General features: G+C 42.2%; 1 long non-coding RNA gene across 1 annotated transcript; it reads left to right on the top strand.

Moving 5' to 3' along the window:
* Positions 1-147: 147 nt before the first annotated feature.
* On the top strand, positions 148-2,357 carry LOC144458223 (uncharacterized). The gene is made up of 2 exons (XR_013487811.1): positions 148-358; positions 1,003-2,357. It is a non-coding gene; the product is annotated as an uncharacterized LOC144458223 (long non-coding RNA).
* The last annotated feature ends 5,453 nt before the right edge of the window (positions 2,358-7,810 follow it).

Here is a 7,810-nt window from a genome sequence, read left to right on the forward strand (position 1 = left end):
TTCCCTCATTAGAATATTCAAACATCAGAGGGGTGGGGGAAGTGGGACGGTCGGCTCGGGGGACAGTTATTGAGCACGCGCGGAGGCGAGGCGCCCGGGTGCGCGCGAGAGCTAGCGAGAGAGCAAGCGGGCTGGTGGGCAGGCGCGGAGGCGGGCTTCGGGCGGGCTCCGGGAAGGGGCGGAAAGGGGCGGAAAGGGGAGGCCGGGTGGGGGAGGGGAGGCGCGCTGGGGCTGGCCAGGGCTGTGAGCCTGCGCGGCAGGGCCTAGTGGCCTCTCTCCTTGGCTGTTGGAGGTGATGGGGGTCGGGGGAAAATGGAGGCTGGGCTGAGCCTCCCTCGCGCCCTCCCCCCTCTCTGAGGTGACTGAGAGCAGCCCGGGGCCTGGGAGGCGGGGGACGAAGGGGGAGCGGAGCGGGGCAGCACAGAGGCAAGGGGGGGCAGGGCCGCTGCCGCTGTCGCGGGAGGAGTCAGGCTCCCCAGGGCCGGGCCCCAGCGGCAGGCGGATCCCGGGCCTGGGGGAGGGGATCGCGGGGCTTGTTTGTGACCAGCCATCAGTCTCCGCCCCGAGCCCTGCTCTTTCTCTTCAGGCGCCCCGTGCCCGTCGAGGGGGCCAGACACCCGGATGGAACCGGGGGCTCCGGTCTGGCGTCGGGGAGCTCGCCCGGGCGAGGTGGGGCCAGGCCCCGTCGGGAAGGTTTTCGGGGGCTGACCCTCGTAGATTCGCCCTATTGTGTGTGGCAGACATCCCTGTGGGCAATGGTGCAAAGCCTACCTCCCCTGTTCCTCCACACCCAGAGGGCGGAGGGTAGGTAAGGGGAGCTCTTAATGGCCGAACTGGATTTCGTACATACCAGCTTGGTGGGTGCCTTGTTTACCTGTTGGGGGAGAGGCTCACCAGCCTACCTCGGGCTCCCACCTTCCAAGAACAGTAGTGGACAAACTTGCCCCAAATACTGTAAGGGAGAGCCACCTGGCCAAAGGGGTCCCGTTTCTCGTCCTCCAGGTAGTAACGGCCTGCCCCAAGTCTCACCGAAGAAAAACCCTTCACCAAAGTCCCTCGTACGGAAATCTAACCTTTCAGTGGTGACATGTTAAAACTTTAAAGGGGATATTTTGTATGTACTACAACTCAAAAATTCTTGCTATCGAGAAACAGCAAAGAAAATTTTCCCAACAGTATCACAGAGTTAAATCAAAATTTCCACCTATTCTTTGTGGCACCTCTTTTTTTTAAATAGAAGCTTTAGTACTTAAACTTCTTTTTCTAATCTAAGATTTGGCCCTCAACTATTTTGTTAAATTAAAATGGAGCTCCTTAACCATTTGTCAAGCATCTGTATGTGTACTGCACCATTCTGATTGTGAACTGTACAAAGATGAAATAAAAATTAGACTTTCCCTGAATGACTTTAGAATCTGGTGGAGAAGATGATACTATATAAATAACTATAATACAAATGAAAGTGACTGTTAGTACAAAGGAGAGGTGCAGTCTGTGAGACCATTTCTCCAGGGGTATATCTGGGAAAGTTTCATGGCAGAAGTGGTTCCTGAGTCTTGAAGGATTTCAGCGATGGGCCTAAGGGATAGAATTAGTCTCAGACATGAGATAGGATATGGGCAAAAGCACATAGTTATGAAAGTATTGAATGAGATTAGGGAATGGCAAGAAATTCAATTTTGTTGGAATAATAATAGCTCATTTATATAGTTTGAGATTTACAAGGCACTTTCTTCACAGCCTGGTGCAGAATGTAGGCCATGTGGAGAGCATTCTGAGAAATGACTGAAAATTATATGTAGGTGATAAGGGCCTTCTCATTGTGAATTTACATTGTGATATGCTGTAGCTATATTATGAGCATAAAATCCAGAATCCAAATTCTACAGTTTAGAATCATAGAAGCCATTTATCTTGATGTTTCCCCATCCTCAAAAGATGTCTGTCCCTCTTACTACAGTGTTAAGAGCCACAGAAGTGGAGATATTTTTTTAAAAAACAGACAAAAAATGTCAATACATTGGTAAAGGAGGTCAGAGTGAACAAGGTGAGATATGCTGGTTCAAAAACCAGACATCGGTATAAAGAGCAGCCCAGGCAAAAATTGTTTTCAGTGCTCTCTCCTATTTCAGAATCACTTTCCTTCCTCTTGCTCATTCAGTGTGCCAAGCCTATTTTGACCTATCCTTTATCCCATTCTTAATCTCAGCCTTGTGTCAATGAACCCTTTCTAGTAATACCTTAAGGAGTGATGGGGGGTGGGGAAGAGAAGCTTATGACAAGAGGGCATATACATCTATACATCTTAAAAGGTTCAGATTTGGAAAAATTTTAGAACCAGTTGTATGAGACTATAATACTGGAATGACAAACAGTGGGGTTGATATTTGGGAATATATCTACTTCCTTTCCTGGTCACTGTGACAGTTTTAGAGAAAAGCCAAGTAGTAGAATCTGAAATAAGAGCCCGCCTCCTAAAACTGGTAAAAGCTAGTTAAAACTCATGGATCATAAGGGAGTAAATTAATGGCAACTTGGCATAGTACTTCTGTAAGAACCTGCTGATCCCTGGTTTAAATGGTGTTCTCAGTGATGGAGATAAAGTTAACTAGAGCTATGATCTAATGAGTTAGACTTATCTGCAAGGGCCAACAAGAGCCATTATAATTTACCAGAAATCAATCAAGTAATGAATTGGGATATACATAGGGGATAAGAGCTGGGTTCAAGGCATTTGGACATGACATCAGAATCATAGAACCTAAAAGTTGAAAGGGACCCCAGGCCATTTAATTCAATTCATACCTGATTAAGAAACCTTTTCTACAGAATTCTCAGCCAGTAGTCTTGTAACTTTTGCTTGAAAACCAGTGGGAGAGAACTAACTACCTCCTAACGTAATCTGTTCTTTCAGATACCTCTAATTGCTAAGAAGATTTTCCTTAAAGGGACCCAAAAACTGCCTTATGAAATTCTCATTGGGCCTAGTTCATCCCTCTGAGCAAAGAGCAAGTCTGATCCTTTTTAATTTAAAAAAAATTCTGATCTTAACAAAAAAAAATTTCCATACGCAGCAGAACACAAAAAGGGGGATTTATATGAAACTATGAATCTTCTTGCTTTTTTTAAAAAGTGTATAATAAATTTAAAATTTTCAAAACTTCCTTATCTCTGCTTCTGAACTTCTTTCTGTTCTCTACATTTAAAAAAATATATTACAAAGGCCTTTTTTTTGGCATCCCTATTGCTAAACCTCTATCCCCATGAGTTTCCTGCCACCACACCAGAAATAAAAGGGGAAAGAAAAAAAACCAATAAACATGGTCAAGCAAAACAAGGCTATGCAATGTCCATTAAAAAAAAAAGTCTGTAGTTTTGAATCCTTTACCTGCTGGCAAGTCGGTAACATCATAGGTCTGGAGACATGCCTATTCATTGCATTGAACAGAGTTCTTAAGTCCTTCAAAGTTGTATTCCTTTGTAGTGTCCTTGCTTAAATTGTTCTCCTGGTTCTTCTCCCTTTACTCTGCACCCAGGAATCTGAAGCTATTACTTATGTAATTTCTTATAGAACAATAATAGTCTGTTAAATTCATATACCACAATTTGTTCAGCCATTCCCTAATTGTGTAAAGGAAATCTAAAGCAGAGGTGTCATACTTGTGGCCTCTGGACTATAAGTGGCTGCAAAACTCCCAAGCTGCCTGAACCAGATTAAAATGTAATTGGGAAATGCTTAGCAAAATAAAAGTATAATACAACAGAGATAATATTAATTTGTGGGGGGGTTTTGAGTCAGTATGTGGCCAGCGGGGAACGCTTTCTATTTTAGTTCTGCACTACTGATCCAAGGCACCTTCTAGAGTCTAGTTCTTTGCTTCCCTTTTTGGTCTCTCTCATGCATCAGGAGTTTATTTTACTTTTGACTATTCCTTCCCTAGCATTTAACCTTCACCTGAACACTCTTTCTCTGTTGTTTCTGGTTGAGTTTAATGATGTCTGCACCAAGCCTTGTGAGTGTTTATTCAGTCTTTTTTTTTCCCCATTAAGTGAAGTTCATCTGATGACCACTGTCCTCACTTCTTCATGTTTGTATACTTTTCTGACCCCAATTTTCACCCCTTCCTCCTTGTTACACTGATGTATTCTTCCTTTTACCTTCCTTTCCCTTTCTCCTCTTGGAATCCTCAAAACAGAATCAATCCACTCCCAGGATGAGTTTTTGTCTCTTAACTCTCTTGATCTGCTTTGAAGACATTGATGTTCTGAAGGGATGCTTATTTCCATTCCCCCTGTCGTCATATAAATCTTTCCAAATGCTTAACTAAATTTCCTTTCTAGGTTTCTTTGGATTTGGTTTTTATTTCAAAGTTCTTATTCAGTTCCAGTCTTCTAGTCTTTTCATCAGAAATGCTTAAAAAGTCCTCTTCCGTTAAAGGGGGGGGCGGGGTTTGGTTTTGGTTTTTAGTTTTTATTGCTGTGTAGGATACTCAGTGTTATAGAATAGGTTCTTCTTGGTCATGAGCCTATTGTTTTTTGGAAAATCATATTCCAGGATTTCTCACTTTATAGTAGAAGCTGCTTGATTCTGTGTGAATCCAAACTGTGGTTCCTTGGTAGTTAAACGGCTTTCTGGATACCTGCAGTATTTTTTCCCAAACCCTTTGCCTTGTGTCCTCCAGTAATTTGAAATCACATCTTCTTATACATGTGCAGTGTAACATATAGCACCACAGGGCTTACCTTGAGAGAATTACCCCACCTGCAATAGGTAGAGATGTTGCAGATGAATTAAAACTAACATGCATTTTAAGCTGGAGACTGCTGAAGTAGCAGATCTCTAGGACCCCAGGACCACACATGGAGACATCATCTTTCCCAGTGCCCGTGTATTATAGATGAGGAAACTGAGGCCTAGGAGATGAAGTGCTCAAGGTCACCCAGGTTGTAAGAATCAAAGATATTTGAACTCAAGTCCTCTGACTCCATGCTGTCTCTAGCTTGAAATTTTTGTGATTACAAAATGAGCTTCATGTTTCCAAAATGGCAAAGGTTTCCCTTTGTTTTAACCATGGCCTTTACTATACCCTTCTGGCATGGGTTATGTGGGTCAATAATAACAGTACATGTTTACATAGTGCTCTACCATTCACAAAAAGCTTCCCTCACAATTGTGGGAGGAGTGGAACCACAGACCCAGGCAAAATGACTTTCCCATAGTCACAAGCTAACAATTGGCAGAACCAGAATTGCATCCGGGTCTTTTGATTGCCAGGTGCAATGCTTTTTTCCAGTATACTGCTCTGCCTTTTATGATAGGGGTAGTTCAAGAAGAAACAAAAAAATCAAGAAGTGAGAAGCATACTTGTACATTAATATTTAATATTGATATAATAGGTGTAGTTACTCCTACCAGTACAGATTAGAACTCATACTCCCCACTTATATTGTGTGATTATATTGCCCCCATGTTCCTTCTTAAATCCTCCAAGATCCAGGCAATGGATCTTCTACATTTTATTAATGGGCAGGTAGGTGGTGCAGTGGATAGGGGGCCAAGCCTCGAGTCAGGAGGACCTGAGTTCAAATGTGCCCTCAGATACTAAGCTGTGTGACCCTGGGCAAGTAACTTAACCCTGTTTGCCTCAGTTTCTCATATGAAATGAGCTGGAAAAGGAAATGGCAAACCACTGCAGTATCTTTGCCAACAAAAACCCACATGGGATCACGAAGTCAGGCATGACTCAACAATCTATTAATATTTTGTGGCTATAATACAACATTCAGGCTGTTATGCCTCCCTGTCCTTTTACAACCAAAACAGTTAAGTGGCACGAGTGGATTAGCATGCAGGGCCCGTAGTCAGGAACACCTGGGTTCAAATATTCTTATTGGCTGTGTGACCTTGGGTGAGTCACTTAACCTGTTTGTCTTCATTCCCTCTGTAAAATGGGGGTAATAATACCTACCTCCAGGGCTGTTGCGAAGATCAAATAACATTTGAAAATCACTTGGCACAGAGTTGGCACTATATAAATGCTAGTTATTATTGTTATTTTCCCATCAGATATGCCCCTGATTTTTTTTTTATCATTCCTTGTAAGCAAGTTGCTAGGAGACAAAAAGCCTGCATTGTTTCCTACAACTTAAAATTATGGGAACTTACTACAAACTGACTACCTGGGCAGGAGTGGTTAACTCACAAGACTGAGGCTTGGATCGTCGGTCATCATTTTAGACTTTGGAGAGAGCTGAGCCTGGTGTACATGCCCCTCCCCTTGCAGAAGTGATCTGCTCAGGTTCCAAGGAAGTGTTGGGGGGTAGCAGTTATTCTGAGGTTCTGAGGAAAACAGAGCAGAGTTGTCTCCTCTTCTGTTAAGGGTACCAGTACAGGGATGTGATGGTAAAGTTTTAACAACTAGGTGGGGTGGGGGGAGGAGTGCAGAGGAGAGGGAGGGAAATGTACCCATGACTCACTTTTAAGTTTAATTGGCATAAATAACATTTTCTCCATCACTTAAGTCCAGACAGCAAAAAAATTATTCAATCCTTGGTTTCTAGCATTTGTTAATTTCTGAGGTATAAATCCTCACACTGAAAATTTAGCAATCAGTTCTCACAAGCTGGTATGAGATGGCTCCAGCATGCTGCTGCTACTGTTTCCCCTGTATACTAGTGAATTCTTTCCACATCTGCCCACTTAGGACTCTGTATCCAGCACTGGGTACTAAGCACTCTTTCCTTATCATTAGGACTCCTTTACTATTTTCACAGCTCACCCCACCCACCCACCCACCTCCACCAATGGGACCAAAGCTCTAGGACTGAAGGGTTGAGGGGAAATAATGCTGTCTGTTTAGGTGTTCCAGCTTGCAGTTCTTCTCTTGAATAACGAACTTTTGTTAGATTAGATTAGGCCTTTTTTTTACACACTGCCTCTTCTTTTGGAATGATTTGAAAGGAGATTCAGGACATACAACTTGTATGTGTTCATTTCAGCCTCTCAGTAAACGAGATAGAAAGGTAGATCCTCGTTTGTTTTTATTGCTAATCTTCTAAATCAGTGTCTGGAACTTTCTCATAATAAAGTCATTATTTCTGCTCTAGGAAAGAGGAACAACAGACAAGATATGAAATACATTGTAAGACTAAGTTTACTCAGATTTTAACTCATTTATGAGTTCTTTGCAACAGTTAATTTGTTTTATACCTTGTGTTATTAAAAAGAGAAGTCATCATAGAAGTTAGAGCTGGAAGGAACTTCCGTATAAGAATGATAGCTAGCATTTATATAGTACCTATTATGTTCCATGCATTAAGAACTTTACGAATATTCTCATTTGCTCCTCAAAACAAACTTTGGGAAGTAGGTGCTATTATGATCCCCATTTTACAGATAGGGAAACTAAGGCAGGCAGGTTAAGTGACATATCACTTAAATATCTAATAGTAAATGTCTAGATAATAAATCTAATACTAAATATCTAATGCTGAATTTGAACTCAGGTCTTCCTGACTCCAGGCCTGGAGCTCTATCTCCTGGCCATCTAGCTACATTTTACAAATGAAGCTAAAACCTAGAATGGTTAGGTAACTTGACTTAGAATCTGTATTTGAACCTATGCCTTCTGATTACAGGTCCAATGTTCTTTCCACTTCACTACGCTGCCTGTGTTATTTCTGAGTGTCCTTTAGATGAGCCTCAAGTGAGGTTTTACAACCTGAATTTAAATTATTATTACACAAACAAGTGGTACTAGAGTTTATTTTAAGGAATTTTAAAATTATGTACTGTTATTATTTGTGCATC

This window comes from Phascolarctos cinereus, unplaced genomic scaffold (genome assembly GCF_003287225.1).
Source record: "Phascolarctos cinereus isolate Bilbo 61053 unplaced genomic scaffold, phaCin_HiC Scaffold_726;HRSCAF=1367, whole genome shotgun sequence".
Lineage (NCBI taxonomy): Eukaryota > Metazoa > Chordata > Mammalia > Diprotodontia > Phascolarctidae > Phascolarctos > Phascolarctos cinereus.